At 45.5% G+C, this 14,585-nt stretch overlaps 1 protein-coding gene across 2 annotated transcripts in view; it reads left to right on the forward strand.

The window, feature by feature from the left end:
• Window positions 1-14,585, forward strand: part of CSNK1G1 (casein kinase 1 gamma 1) — a 95,995-nt gene that overhangs the window by 11,260 nt on the left and 70,150 nt on the right. The window contains exons 1-2 of one of the 2 annotated variants that reach the window (XM_009089794.4): window positions 1,045-1,150; window positions 8,642-8,749. The gene's annotated coding sequence lies outside the window, so the exon portion shown is untranslated. Of the gene's footprint in view, window positions 1-1,044; window positions 1,151-8,641; window positions 8,750-14,585 lie in introns of those variants that run through there. The other variant, XM_030228376.2, reaches the window with a different exon arrangement.

Raw genomic sequence — 14,585 nt, forward strand, 5'->3', positions numbered from 1 at the left:
TCTGAATGTTGCTCTGGAGCTCTGTAGAAGCTGTTAGGAAGTTGGATAAACTTAGGGTCAGCATGTCCATAAAATGAATGCGGGTAGGACAGGGCAGTTGTGTCCATGCCCACATCTGTAATCCAGCAGTGGCAGATCCTGGAGCAGACTGCAGAACTTGGCTGCTCCCTGGATCATCCTCAATTGTCAATTGACACTAATGTTCTCCTACTATTAATTCTACCTTTATGAACTTCCTGCCTTTCCAGAATCCTGGGGCAGCATGAGGAGGTGGTATTTCTGAAGAGCTCTGGAGGATGCCTTAGGGATTCTTAGAGGAGGGGAAATCTCCAGCTGTTTCCAGGATACTGTCCATATCTGCAGGCCTCCCATGCTGTGCTGTTCAAAGAAGATTTGCTGTACAATGTACTGAGGCTTATGAGTAAAAGCATTCCAGGGAGGATAGATAGAAATGGAAAGGAGGGAAATAAAATTAGAAATTAGGAATGAAGAAAGGAATTGAACATAAAGTTCTTGGTCCCTTTAAAAGGGAAAAATTACTGAAATTCCATCTTTTTGTGCAGAAAGTGGGAGGAGGTGATCATAATGCCTCTCTTCAGCTTTCCCAGTGTAGGATCCAGCAGGCAGCTGGGCTGGCAATCAGCTGATAGCCCAGAATGGGGCAGGGACAGCCAAGAGTGAGGCAGCACAAGTTAATGCCCTAGTCCTACTCTGTGTCATACTAATTACAAGCAGTGTCTGTATATGTGTGTGTGTATAGGGGTGATCCCAGTATGTCCCTGGGGCTCTTTCCCTTGTGTTCATGTCATGGCTGACCAACTCTGGGTTGCTTTTTTAGCTTCCTAATCTGTGCCTGCTAAAAATCTAGTTTTAATCAGACATTGCCCTATTCAACTAGTAATTTTAAGCATGGATGAGGAGCCATTAATGTAACTTCATAGCTAAACATGAGACTTGGTGTTTCAATACTTTCCCTGGGATTGAAACATCCTATTGTGGAATGTTCACAGCTTGAAGTCTTTTTTGTTACTTCTACAGAGGTACCTGCTGTGCTCAGAAGGGGAGATTTTGTCCTGCCTTTCTCATATACTGCTTGTCAAACCTGTTCCTGAGCTGCCCTGAGTTTCTAACCTGGCACAAAGTTCTCCAGGTATTGTTGGGTTGGTTTTCTCCTGTTGCTGTAATGAGTTAGACTTGCTCAGCAGTGGGTGTGATAAGGGGACAAACCTCTGGGGGTTCCTGCAGCTCCTTGGTTACTCCATGGTTCAGAGAACGCCTCTGGGTTTTCCTTCAGAGGTGCTGTTTCATCCTGGGGTCAGTTCTAGGCTGCAGGCATCTCCCCAACTTTTGAGGCACATCTGGTTTGTTGTGGGCTTCACATGTGGAGGAGGAGAACCAGAAGCAACAAAAAACCTGAGGTCTCCTAAAAACTTGAGGAGCAGCAGCAGAGGCCCTGAGGAATGGAGACTACTCAGCTTAATTTAGTGTTGCTCCCTCTCTTTAGAGAGCTGTGGTGTCACCTGAGCATGTGATGAGCTCTCTGAATCTCTCCAGTAAGGAAACAGGATCTTAAATATCTGCATTTGGGTTACTGGCTTGTGCTTAGGTCTGAAGAGGGCAGTGAGCTGAGCTGGCTGTTTGAAAGAGCACTAAATCAAGAGTCTGTTAATGATTGAGTAATCCCATGTAGTAAGGGGGGGAATGTGGAGCAAATCATCATTGCTGTGCAGGCTGGGAGCAGTGAGTGCTCCAGCAGCTATGTTATCCTTTCTTCAAAAGAATGTGAAGAACTGAAGCAGCTCATCTTCAGATGTGAATCAAAGGGATCTTGCAAGAAAATTCCTTAGACTAGAGGGGATTATTTTCAAATTTTATTATTATTATTATTATTATTATTTTTTTTTTTTTTTAAAGTATTACTGCATGATGGTCTGGGTTGAGATTGAGACCTGGAGTGTGAACTTGGCCATGTCTGACAGCAAATGCCATTTAGTATGACTTTAAGCTTAGGAGGGCTCTATCCCTCTTCCCAGAGGCACTGGGAGTGGTGACATTTCTTGTGCAGATGATAGAAGGATATTACCTGTGTGATTCATGTAACCCATAAAGGGATCCTTGGAAAAGAAGAAAATAACAATAATAATACAAAATATGAGCAAAGTGCAATGTGATAATGGTAACAGAGAGTGTGTGAGCTGCATACTGTGTGCTTCAGAGGGGGGTGTAAGGGGAGTGAGTGCTGTGTAGAGACACTTGGGACAGATCTCAATCAGAGTCTTCCTCAAAGGCTTTTTCCATAAGACAGTGAGAGTTCAAAATCCCACTTTTAAATATTTTTCATGACTCAATGTTTAGTCAAAGTGGATGCTCTGTTTTGACCCTTCTCTGTGAACTCAGGGCACCCAGCCCTTTACTGGGTGCTGTTGTGGGTTACCCTCTGCTCTTGCTGCAGGGGAAGCCAAAAGGGAAAACTCCATTTCTTTGCAAGAAAAAAAGAGTAAAAAGCAGATGTTTCATATTAAGATATGTGCTTGTGTTTCCCTGAGCCACTCTCTCCTTCTTCCAGACCACTGTTCCTTGCACAGGATCTGCAGCTGCTGCAGGGGGAAAGGTTAAATCATCTCAAAGTGAAAAGTAAAATACTCCTTGGGTGGGCTTTCCCTGTTTGAGTTTCAGGCTCTGGGAGCTGTACCAGGCAGGTCAGGGTTTGGGAGCAGAGGCTCACGTTGAAAGGATAAATTAGAGTTCTCTTCATGAGTGTCCTCAGCTGAGCTGTCACATCTCTGTGCTCCCAGGCTGAGGTGTCACCAAACCACATCAGATGGAATGATTGCTGCTGGAAGCATGCAGTGCAGCTCCATGCTGGGAGTACCTCAGGAATAGTCAGGGAAAACATAGCATGACATTTAATTTAGGATAAGCAGGCCTCTGTTCCTGATGGGTTAAAAGATTTAAAGAATCTCATTCCATGATATTCCTGTGTTGCAAGCAGACTCTACCTGAAGTTGCCTTCATGTTTTCTCTGAATTTTTAATTCTGGTATTATTTGTGGCACTGTTCTGTTCCCTTTGATCACAAAGATGGTTAGCATCAGTTTTGAAGCCTTCAATATTTTGGTGTTAATGAAGTGTAGGCCCCTGTTATGTGTTAGGGACAGGCAGCTTACTGGGAATATCAAACCTTCATGTGCTGGGATGACATTAGGTAACTCCAAAAAATATTTGCTGTTTTCCTCTTGTAAATACAGAATTGAGATCTAGATCTGTTTGCAGCATTTCCTTGCTGTGTTGGAGGGATGCAGGCTGCTCATGAGTTAAGGGAATTGGGAGAGAGATGTCAAGTGGGTTTTGTAAGCCACAGGTTTGTATAATTTTATTTTTTTACCTTGGTGTGAGCTGATAAAGGCAGTTCTGAGCAGTGCCCAAGTAGAGTGTGGGATAAAGGCTGACTCTCTTCAGCTGAACAGAATGAATGTAGCTATCAGCTTTGGGGTGTATTCAGGGAGGAATTTGCAAATTACTGAGTCCAAGCAGGAGTTTTGTTTCAAGTGCAGTCATGAAGGCATTCATCTTTCTGTCCAGCTCTTCCTCAGGCATGGAATGTGTTTGGTTTTGACAAAAAGGCAGCAAAATCTACTCAACAAGGTATGACTTTTCCCCTTTTGACCCTGCTACATTTCATGTTTTGAGGGCAGACAGCCTTAATGTGTCATTGAGGTCCTTTCTGCTTCACTGCTGCTCTGCTGGTTTTGATATCTGCTGATAATCAGCAGATGATGTCACTGATTTATTTGCAGCAAAATGCTGTTTATTGAGTCTGTGCAGTCAAAGTTCATGTCTCTCTCCCTTCTGCCAAGAAGTGGTTCTTTAGACCTGTCTGACACTCGAGGGTCAGCAGGGGGGTGAGTCAGGTCACAAAACCATCAGGGGTGCATGTGGCAGGACAGTCCACTCCTGCTGCCATGAGGTCCAGAGAGGGTTAAATGGAGCTGGCAGGAGGTGAGCTCAGGTGTTGTTCAGGTAGCCAGGGCTGCTGTGGCTACAAAAACTTTGTGTGAGTCTGGAGAAGAACTGGACACACTCACCAAGAGGCTGCGATGAGCGTTCTCCATAGAACTGCAGAATGGCCTCAGTTGGAAGGGACCCACAAGGACCAGCAAAGTCCATCACCTTGCACAGGACAACCCTAGCAATCACACCCAGGACACTCATGTGCCCAAACTGACTTGGGGAGGCCCAGAAATACAAACCACTGGAGGTGGGAAAATGCACAAAATTCTTACTCTCTTCCTTCCCTTCCCAAACACGTGTGCATGGGTGCTCGTCCAAACAGGAGGTCAAGCCTGTTGTGCTCTGTTCTTTGGTTCATCTCTTTGCCTCTTGGAGGATGTGACATGAGGTCTGAATGGGATCATCAGCTCCAACTCCTGGTGCTACACAGACACCCAGGATGTGACATGAGGTCTTGAATGGGATCATCAACTCCAGCTCCTGGTGCTGCACAGACACCCCAGCAATCCCACCTTATGCCTGAGAGTGCTGTCCAAAAGGTCCTTGAGCTGTGGCAGCCTTGGGGCTGTGACCCTTCCCTGGGGACCCTGGGCAGTGCTCAGCACCCTCTGGGGGAAGAACCTTTTCCTTATATCCAACCTAACCCTCCCTGACACAGCTTCAGCTTCATCTATTTAAAGCTGTCTGGCAGAGTTGAGGTGTCCTGAAGAGGCTTTACCACACACTAGAAATGGTCTGCAGAGACCTTGTATTTTTCCAAATGAGTGTGGAATGCTTTGATTGAGAGTCTGCTCATGTGAACCCCCACTGATCAAGGACTGATGGGTTGCTTTTCAGATAAGTCACTTGTTTCTGGAGAATTACACATCCTGGGCACTGCTAAGCCAGGTTCTCATAGTCTGAGCTCAGCACAAGGACTGGAGCATCATGTTGGCTCTTGAGGTTGTGTTCCATCATCTGATGCTGGTGGGAACAGTTGTACCTTTTCTGCTGTGCTCGATGGTGTCAACACTGGAGTAGGGCAGTGTCCATTAGGTTGGAATTTGAATGTTCTTCTTGTGCTTTAATTTGTGAAGAGTACAAATACCTCCAGCCTAAAGATGAGAAGCTGTTTCAAAGTGCTACCCAGAGTTTTGTGCTGCTAACTGGTAATAAAATAATAATGAGCTGAAGTACAAAAGATCCAAAAGCTGTCTGTGTACCAGCTTCTGGGAGAACTAAGGAGAAGGGGATTTGTAGAGTCACCTTCTCTGCTGTGGAACAGGAGCCATGTCCTCCTTGGGGAGCCAAAAAGTGGCTGTGCTGCACCCCCACCTTGGAAGCACCATGCCACAGAAGTCACTCCTCCTGGTTCAGGCTGGCAAATATTTCCCTGGCCCCTGGAGGAGATGAAAGACCTGGTTGTGTACTCTAGGTGCAATTGCAAGCTTTTCACACCATGCCCTCGAGGATGTCAGTTTTTACTCTGGAGCTGAAACAAACTTCTCATCTGCTCCTTGCTTTGAAAAGTAATGTGGAAAATAACCAGCAGGGCTTAAAGCTTCTGGTGGAGCCCTGTTCTCTCACACTGACAGCTCAAAGAGTGTTTGTGGATTCTCCAGCTGGTGTGGTGGTGTTTCTGTGATTCTGTGATATTCAGAGAATGGTTTAGGTTGTATGGGCCCTCAAAGCTCATCTCATTCTGACCCCTACCATGGGCAGGGACACTTCCACTAGACCAGAGCCCTCTGCAACCTGGCCTTGAACACTTCTAGGGATGGAGAGTCCACAATCTGTCTGTTCCAGTGCCTCACCTGGAAGAGACCTCAAGTGGCCTTTGAGTGCTGAGCAGCGTGCTGCTGGTTGGCCATGTGCTGGGAAGAGACCACTTTGCTGTGTTCTGTTGACTGGTGCAGGGGGTCTTCTCCTGAATACAGGTGTGTGGGACCCATGCCCAGCTCCACACCCCTGAGTGCTTCATCTCCTCTTGCCTTTGGCACTCTGGAAAATAAGTAACTCTTCTTGCTGAAGTGCCTGGTATAAAGCAAAGCATTCTTATGGAAGGATCCTGCACAACTCCTGCATGGCTGTAAAACATCAAGGCCTGTTCAGCTCCAGGTGTATGTCTGGGCCTGAGGCCTCTCTGGAGCTGTCCATGCTAGGACAGGTCACAGGAAATGGGCTCAGTGTCTGAAGATGCTAAATAAGTGAAAAAAAGGTTAATTATTTGTCAAGAGCTAGAAAGGGTCCCACTTGCCAGTCATAGTTTCAGATTTCCTCTTTTATGGTCATTCTTCATTCTGCCTTATTCTTCCCTTCACCCAGGGACGTGGTCCCTGGATTCTCCATAACACCAGGCTTTGGACACCAGGGCTGGAGCTTACCATGATAAACTGGTGCTCTAACAGGGCTGTCTACATATTCTCACTAGCTAAACATTGCCAGAGGTGCCCTTCTGCTCCATGCCATGCTTGCAGCTAAACGAGGTTCCTGGCCATGTTTAACATGAGCAGGATTTCTGGGTGTGAGGCCAGGGAAAGGATGGAGACCAAGCTCTGCGTTTTGAACCTGGGGCTCTCTCAAGATGCTGGAGTCACATCTGTGTGAACGTGGGAGTCCTCTTTGCTGTGCTTCAGGTCAAAAGGTCTGTTAAAAAAATGTCTTGACTGAGGTGGGGATGGATTTTGTCACTTGGCCTTGCCAGTAGGAAGTGGCAGAGTCTGACTGGCATGGGGATTTTCCCACGTTACACTTTGATCCTCTGTAACGTGCTGGTCGTCTTGTTCTTTGAGCAGAACATGAATAATGCCTAACCCCTGGTTCAAACCTGAACCTTAGGATGGCATGAGATGATTTATTTACCTTTATTCCTAAAGTGAATCATTGTACCATGGAGTGTGTTATAAATAGAGTCTTCTGTTTCGCTTCCTTGTTTGGAGTCACCACCAAACATTGGGATTGGTGTAAGGAAACTGAGTAAGTTTCTGGCCAATGAACCCATCTGGAATTTTTATGCCAAGCTTTTGGTTTTCTAAGTTTAAGTAGGGCATGTTCCAAGTGACAAGACAGCAGAGCTGAAAGGGTGTTCAGCATTTAAATATGTGGACTGTCATGTTAGTGGGATGCTCCAGTTTTTTGCCCAGGAGTAGATGACAAGTGACTAAATGAAGCTGCAGTCTCTGTTTTCCTATGAATAGGTGCTTGTGTTTTCCCTTTCTTTTAGGTCTTGGTTGGTTTGGTACAAGTTTGGCTGGTTCTTCCTTGCTGCAGCCTCTGACCTGGTCAAATAACTTGGAACTACTTCAGTACCAAGTAGAACAATAGATGGCCTTAAATGCTTCACAGTAAATGTTATATTGAGGGCTCCATTCAGCTCCCTAATACCTTTTCATTTGAGAGGAGTGAGTGTCACTGCTTGCACACTGGAGCAGTGGTATGTGTTCCTCACAATGGTGGTAGGCTTCATTCTGAAGCTGGTGCTGGCTAATTGCAGAGGAGGATTAATTAATGACAGCTGTTGGGAGCTCGTGAGGACTTTCAAAGTCTTCTACAACCCCACCGAGCAATCCTCCAGGCTTCTGGAGGACAGAAACCATGAACAACATCAGAAGGGCACGGGTGTGACTTGGACTGCACTGACAACAAGCTCCTGAAAGGACAGGGCAGAGATGGACACCAAATTCCCACGGGCTGCAGTCACAGTGGTGTCACTCAGCAGCACAGCCACAGTGGCTTTGGTCTGTCTTGCACTTTCTCTTGGAGAAAGCAAAAACACCCTCTGTTTTAAGATACTAATATGGACCTTTACTGTTCCATTGTGTAACAGTTGGAAAAATAAGAATAAAACTGCTAACCTAGCTTGGAATACTTATTGGGGTGCTGATTGCTTGTAGCCCGTGTAAGGGAATCTCCTGTGGTGTTTCAGAAGGATCTTCTTTGATGACAGTCAGAACTTAAAGTTGCTTTTTTAAGATTTTCATTTTTCTTAGAACTCTCTATGTGTTTTCTTCCAAAGAGCATTACATGCCCAAGCTTTGAGTGCAGAACAGAACAGGCTGTCTCTGGTTGCTCTGGGCAGTTACCCAGAAATAGTTTCATTTCGGTTTGACTTCCCCACCTGTCTTACGGTGCACTCCCTTTCAGAAATTGCTGTTTGGACCCTGTGCTCTGGAGGGTGTTTTTTAAGGAAGAAAGTCAGAAACAAACAAAAAAACCCCTTGTGCTTCCTTCTGACCAAAGTGCCTGGAGCAGGGCAGGAGATGGAGCCAGCCCAGGCACACTGCGTCAGGGGAGTTCAGGTTTGGGAACCTGTTTGCCAAGGTGGGGAAACACAGTTTACCAAAAACCAAACCTCCAGTTACTGAAGAGACAGAAAGGTGCATTTTTTTAAGAACACACTGTCTTCTGAACTGAAGTTGACATTATTTATTGCAAGGAAAGCTATCAGTTTGCCCTGACATAGGGTAAAGGGAATTATTTTCCTGTGAGCAGTGGGGTTTGGCTCTGTTTCATCCCCATACTTGGATGCTGCCATATCCAGCTGAAACCAGACAATGCCCTTTGTGTTTTTAAGCAGAATACAGTAAGATTGGAAGTCACTGGTGTCAGCTGTTGCATGGAGACTTCCTAAAATGTGTTTTCTTCCTTACCAGGTTTGGTACAGATATGAGTGCCTGGCTGCCCTGCTGCTCCCGTGCCCCAGCACTCCCTGCCCTGTGATTTTGGATAACAAGCCTAAGAAGTGAATTACACATCAGCTGGTGAGTGTCACATGCCTTTGATGTTCTGGAGTGTCTTGGCTTGGAGCTCAAATAGTCCTTCCTAAAAAAACCCAACTCTCACCTGTATTTGATAAGAGTCACCTCCCTTGTGGAAACAGGGAGAGCTGAGGCTGTTCAGAAGAACCTGGAGAAGGGAAGGTTGCATGGACACCTCAGAGAACATTCCAGGATCTGAAGGGGCTACAGGGAAGCTGGAGAAGGACTGTTCATCCAGAACAAGACAAGGGAGAATGACTTCGAACTAAAAGGGGGGAAGTTTAGGTTAAATACAAAGTAAGAAATTGTTCAATGGAGGGTGGTGAGGCCCTGGCACAGGGTGCCCAGAGCAGCTGTGGCTGCCCCATCCATGGAAGTGTCCAAGGCCAGGACAGGGCTTGGAGCACCTGGGCTAGTGGAAAGTGTCCCTGCTCATGGCAGGGGGTGGAACAAGCTGATTTTTAAGTTCCCATCCAGCCAAAACCATTCTGTGATTCTTTGATTCTCTATATAAGGCAAGACACTAAAAATCCAGTATCTTATCTGGATTATCAATAAAATACCTACCAAGCCTATGGAAGGATGCTTAGAGACCCAAATGTAAGTTGTTTAATTCTTATTCCTTACTTCCATTTTGGTTTTGTTTTTTCCTCTCAGTTTTGTCAGCATTTTTCATCTGAAGTAACTTATCTGGGAACTTAGATCCCTGATTTCCTTTCCCTGGCATTATTTTTAGAAAGACACATGTAGAGCTGAGAAGTAGGTAGCTGCAGTGTTGCTTGTCAGTGACTAACAAGGAAATTGGGCAGGATTAAAGGCAGGGAGAGTCCAGAGTCTCTTGTGGTGAGCTCAGAGCAGAGCTTTTGTGTTGTATGTATAAGTGTGTTTGTGTGACAAATAAAATAAGGGCCAGGTTATCTAATCTGTAACAGCTCACCTATGGAATGGGCAGAAAACTCAAAACTGAAGTTGTTGGGAAAATTTTCCTCTCCAGAAATCCAATGGAATAGTATTTGTAGGTGAGAGGGTTGGACTGATTCCAGTGGGGATTTAATGAAAATAAACCAGTGAGTGTTGGTTTGGTGAGGGTGGTGACCTTTAGGGAGTGCAAGTCCCTGCTTGGCACAAGGGGTTTTTGGGGTATACATAAAGGCTAAACTGGCACCAGAGTTCCCTTTCTGGACTTCTGAATAAGCATTTATGTAGTGATAAACAATTTATTTTTCTGTGCAGACTGAGTGATCCTGATTAAGTCATTGGGATGTTTTGTTTAGGGCCATAATTGTGCTGCATCCTTTGGGAATGCTGTTTCTGTTTTTTGGCCAACAAAACAAATTCTTTTAAAATTGTAATTTTCATTTAGAATTTTCTCTGTAGGAAGTTTCATGAGCTCTTACCTTTTGGTAATTTCAGCTGGGGGTGGGGTGGGGCACGGTGGATGGGCCACAGTTTCATCCTCTCAGCAGTTTCCAGCCTGGAGGAGAAATCTGGTTCCAATTTTGCTCGATACTGTATCTCAGATTATTTTTGCAGCTTCATTCCCTAAAACCAATTTGTCTATTTTTGGTGACAGTAGTAGGAGTGTCATTAATTGTTGAAAAGTGTTTAGTTTGAGCAGTTCAGGCTGGTGCAGTACAGTGCTTTAATATCTTCTATGAGCCCAGCAGAGGCTGTGTCATCTGCCTGGGCCTTCTTTCACTTTTTTTTTCCCTCAAAGAGAAGCCCCTGCAGTCTAAAGTTTGCTGTTGTGATATTGTGGAGAGTTTCTTTTGGAGCTGAAGTCATTGGCTTGTTTTTCTGTATCCCACCTGTAAGATGTCTGGCATTTTGGGAAGCTTTTTGCCTCAGATACACCTATTTCCCAAGGTTTGAGTTCCTAGCATACTTTTTTTCACTTAGGTGAAGCTTATTTCCTGTTCCTGCCTCCTTTAATCTTTCTGTATATTTTAATTTAATATTTAAAGGCACATGTGAGTGAGGAGCTGGCTCTTGGCACTGCCTTGGTGACCTCAGTGTGCTCAGTCAGCCACGTCCAGCTTGAGGAATTTGGCCTTAGGTGCAAATTTTTTCCCTGGATGGCATAAATGAACAAGAGCAACAGCAGCTGCAGCCTCAAGCTGATGTCCAAAACCAGGGATACAACTGTGAGGGCCATAGGTGACTCCTCTGTACCCTGCCTGCATCCTGAGAGCAGCCCTGGGAATGTGGAGAAGCCTAAATTTCTTTTTGTACATGGAGCTTTCTAGTTGTATTAGTCATCCATCTGGATTATTTAAGTGCTTGAGCACTCCTCAAAAAACAGCAATATCTATTTGTAGAAAGGTACATCATGTAAAGTGCAATTCCAGTATGTTAGAGCTGCCTGCTGGAGATGTTCTTGGGAATTTTGCCCTTCCAGTTGTGGGACTTCAGGAGCTGGAGAGCCCCCATCAAAGCTCTGAAATCTTAAAAGGCTTCTGGTTGGTCTTGTGGATGTGTATGGTGATGCATTAGAACTCTTCTCAACTTCTCCCACGAAATCACTCCTCCTGTTCAGCCCAGTGCAGCCTCAGCTGGTCTGTGTTGGTCTCCAGACACTGAGAAAACCTGAGGAGAGGGTGATCTGTAGCAGTAAGGGGAAATATTCTTCCATTAGGCACTGGAAAACTGACTCAAACAGTGAAAAACCAAAACCCTCTTCTCTAACTCTTGAACTTGTTCTGTCTTGAACTGAGTCTGAAAGTGCCTGAAGTGGAAATGCTCCATTTTTAAGCTGTATTTCTTCTGTCTATGCTGTTGGCAGAAAATCTTTAGGACACTTTCTAGCTAAAAAGTTAATTCCAATACAGCACAATTATATCCTCATAAACTTAGAGAAAACTCAAATCTTCATGGGTTTTGTAATGGGTGTGAGTTGATTTCATTGTTTTCCAACCCAGAAATTAAACATGAGGTTTCGTGTAAGCTTTTGAGATTCACAGACTGGCAAAACACTTGTCCTTGCTTATGCAGTCTGGCTTTTATGTAACTCATTATTTTTGCTCAAATGTTGCAGATAGTCGGTTTCCTCTAGCAACAGCCACCAGATGTTTCACTGAACAAGACTTAATTCTTTAAAATTGACCTGTGAGAAATGTGTGAAGGCGAACAGGGAGGCGGAACAATTGTGTGCCAGTGTGATTTCCATTTCCTTGCTAAAACCCCACTGCAAGCCTTGCAGTTTGATTCCAGCAAGGAAGGATCCTGATTTTTTTGTGGTACACTATGAGGCCTTGTCTGTGGTTTTTAGTGTTTCCATAAATGTGGTGTTGGGAGCTGGGGGATGGGATCAAGCTGTCTCACAACTGTTAGTGTTGCTTGGGCAATTAGCTCTATATGGATTAATTCTGTCTGGTGGATATGCCACCGTGGGAATCCTGCTGTCTGTAGGTCTTCTGTGATCAATCATGTGCTTTGCTAGACTATTTCCTACTTTGTATTTCCATGGGAAACCAACCCCTGCCTCAGTTTTCCAGCTGGGGGAAGAGAGTGACCCAGTGGGGTGAGTGGTCACTGCAAGAAGTTCCCAGCAGCTCTTGTCTCTGAAACATCTCAGTTCTGGGGGTTTGTCCTGTCCATCCAGGGCCACTTTGTGTGGGAGAAGATTGCACAGGGATTCTTTGCTGGGGGTGAATTATCTGCAATCTGGATTTTTGGGTCTGTTGTTTTATTGTCCAGGTCTGCAGAGACTACATAAATCAAGGCAGAGCTGTGCCATTTCCCTTCCCCACAAGGATTTCTTGCTCCCATTTTGCTGCTTCTTGTGCAGTTTGTGCATGGGACAGATGATCTTCAAGAGGAAATTTACTGGTCTGTAACTGGGGGTACTGGTGATAGCTCTGTACCTGAGAAATAAGGATTGAGTAGAGAAGTTCAGCTCTGCAGATATTTTCAAAATTCTGGAGATGAAAGTATCTCAAGGCCAGGTTGGATGGGATTTGGAGCACTCTGGGCTAGTGGAAGGTTCCATCCCCCCATGGTAGGGGGATGGAACTGGATGAGCTTTAAGGTTCCTTCCAACCCAATCCACTCTAGGATTCAGCTGCCAGCCAGCCCTGCAGTTCTAGAGTTGACTCACTGAGAGGTCAAACAAGCAGCAGAGCTGGTGAAAAGGAGGGACTTGAGGGTGTTTGGTGGATGGAGCACCAGGAAGGTGCCTTTTGGGGTAGCTGGATGTTAGCTGGGGTACATGTCTGATGTGTGTGTACCAGGCATGCCTGTTTGGTAACCTGGGGGCTGTTCAGCTCTGCAGTCAGAATTATCTCATCCCAGAATTACAGAATCATTTAGGTTGGAAAACACCTTTAAGATGAAGTCCAACTTTTGACCAGTCACCACCTTTTGATCTAGAACAGAGCACAAAGTCCTACCATCAGTTGTTTCTTGAACACCTCCAGCTATGGTGACTCCACCACCTCCCTGGGCAGCCCATTCTGATGTTTCATAACTCCTCCTGAGCAGAAATTCCTCCTGATGTCCAACCTGAACCTCCCCTGGCACAGATTGAGGCCATGTCCTCTCATCCTCAGCCCCAATGAGGCACCTAAAGCCTGGCTTTGCCTCCCACTCTCCTTCCTCATTGTAACCATGCCACTGTGGGGCTCTCTGCTCATGAAGCTGCCCTGTCCCTCCCAGCAGTGTGGGAGGTGTCACCCTGACCTGTGGCTGGGAGGCTCCACTGGGCTGGAATTGCCTTGTTTTTGCCTAATTTCAGCTTTTAGCCTGTCTCAGTCTGGCTGCTGAACTGCTAATGCTCTGCTCATGGTTTGTTCTATCGCTGGAGGAGCCTGAGCTGCTCTGTTTCAGGTCCTTGGGATGCTGTGGGGCATTCTGAGGGTTCACCTGGAGGCAGCTGCTGGAAAGTGCTTGTAGACAGGATAGAAGATGTTGCTGGGATAAACTGATTTTTATCTGGGAAGGTTTCCTTGTTGCTCATTTCCTTTGGGTCATGAGTCTGGAGGTGCAAACACTTAATTGTTTTAATTCTAAGGATCAGGTTCTTTCTCTCATTACCTCAACCCCTCTTTCTGAGCTTCAGCACTTCCAGTCTGAAAGACTAAGAGCAAATCTAGAAGGGACCTCTCATAGTGAGTGGTATCCCTGCCAGTGGCAGAGGGTTGGAATGAGATGAGCTTTAAGGGCCCTTCTCACCCAAACCATTCCATGATTCCACAAGTGTGTGGATTGCTGTACACATGGAGCTTTGACTCACACCCAGACTCTGTGGTTGTGCTGTTGTAAACAGAGTTGAGAAGGCTGGTTTTGAGCTGTGCTGGAGGCTTGGTCTCACTGATTGCTTTCCTGGGGGAAAAAACCTCACTACCAGGAAAACTAAAGCTTGATTGCTAAATTTTGTACCTGATCACCACCTAGATCAGGTGTAAAATGCTTTTGGTTTATATGTGTGAGTTGGGAAAATTGTCATACAGTACCACTGACCTTTCCTTAGAACAAACAAACCTCACTGCTAACATGCACCTATCACAGTAAAGCAGGGAATAATCCCTGGAAAATACTATAAAATCATATTAATCCTTTCATTTTCTCAGCATGCAGGTGCTATGGTCTAGTTGAGGTGTTAGGGCATAGGTTGGACTCGATGATCTTAGAGGTCTCTCTCAACCTCATTATTCTGTGATTCTGTAAGAGATGCCAAAGAATACTTGGGCATCTTCACCTGGATCTGGTAGTGTTTCAGGGGACATCAGAAGAGCTTGGCTCCTGGAAGTGGCATCTCCTGTTCCCTGTCAGATGTCCTTTGGTGTGAGTGGTCCCAGGTTGTGCTGTGGAAGAGATCAGCTGCAGACAGGGACTGTCCAAC

The sequence above is a fragment of the Serinus canaria genome, chromosome 10 (genome assembly GCF_022539315.1).
Source record: "Serinus canaria isolate serCan28SL12 chromosome 10, serCan2020, whole genome shotgun sequence".
Lineage (NCBI taxonomy): Eukaryota > Metazoa > Chordata > Aves > Passeriformes > Fringillidae > Serinus > Serinus canaria.